General features: G+C 47.3%; 2 non-coding genes across 2 annotated transcripts; both read right to left on the bottom strand.

Moving 5' to 3' along the window:
* Positions 1-423: 423 nt before the first annotated feature.
* Pmar_PMAR004579 lies at positions 424-496 on the bottom strand. The gene has a single exon. It is a non-coding gene; the product is annotated as a tRNA-Asn (tRNA).
* Positions 497-665: 169 nt separating this feature from the next.
* Positions 666-738, bottom strand: Pmar_PMAR004578. The gene has a single exon. It is a non-coding gene; the product is annotated as a tRNA-Lys (tRNA).
* Positions 739-1,033: the final 295 nt, after the last annotated feature.

Raw genomic sequence — 1,033 nt, 5'->3', positions numbered from 1 at the left:
ATATCCTAAACTTCGTGTCACCAATCACCAAACGGTGGTCATTCCATTCGTGATCGTGCGCAGTTCCTATACGACTCAAATGATCAGAATAGCGTGAGAAGCAGCAAGACGAGGCTGCAAGTTGCATCTCAATGTTATCCACTTAGATGTACGGCTCTAATCCCATATTGCGCGCTCGTCCGAGCTCATCCATTTCCAGCACATGTAGAACTGCGATCTGATCGAGCGAAGCCTATTCCGATCCAGCTCTCCCTCCGCTCCCTCGAGCAATGTTCACCCGTTTGGATCGCCCATACTCGTTTGACAGTACAAAAGAACATTGTCCAGGGACGGGGGCGCTCCCTTGTACCATCAGAGTCTTCTCGTTTTTCAGATTATATGAAACTGCTCAATCGAACGATAGAATGATTCAGAAAGGACAAACGCTCCACGATGGGTTCGAACCACCGACCTTGTGGTTAACAGCCACACGCTCTGCCTACTGAGCTAGCGGAGCACTAAAATACTATATATGAAGCTTCTTTCTTTTTTTTATACTGCAACACATTTTGAGAGCTCATCAGGGTTTGATTTCCCTAAGCAAGGTCACTATGACAACATCAGGTTTTCACAAGGAATTCGCGATTATCAGAACATAGAATTGACAAGAAAAAGATCAGATATATCACCCACCGTGGGGCTCGAACCCACGACCACAAGGTTAAGAGCCTTGCGCTCTACCGACTGAGCTAGACGGGCCAACCAACCGGATTGGGCAAGAGCTGGTCCGCCCGACCTTACCAAATCGAGGCCTCATCATCGCCCTCTTTATCCATATCAGTATTTACGTGAGTGAGAGCAAAAAATGCGCGATATTTCCGATGCCCGTGAGACCGCAGTTTTATGTTCATCCTATTCGAGATGAGTTCCACGACTAGCTGGGGAGTCAGGACGTTCCTTATGGGGTGGGGGGTGATTGGTGATACCATAGATAAACATAGATCGTAACTTGCGGCTCATTGATATCCTAAACTTCGTGTCACCAATCACCAAA

The sequence above is a fragment of the Perkinsus marinus genome (genome assembly GCF_000006405.1).
Source record: "Perkinsus marinus ATCC 50983 genomic scaffold scf_1104296965700, whole genome shotgun sequence".
In the NCBI taxonomy this organism is placed as follows: domain Eukaryota; phylum Perkinsozoa; order Perkinsida; family Perkinsidae; genus Perkinsus; species Perkinsus marinus.
This window is presented reverse-complemented; position numbering and strand designations above follow the sequence as displayed.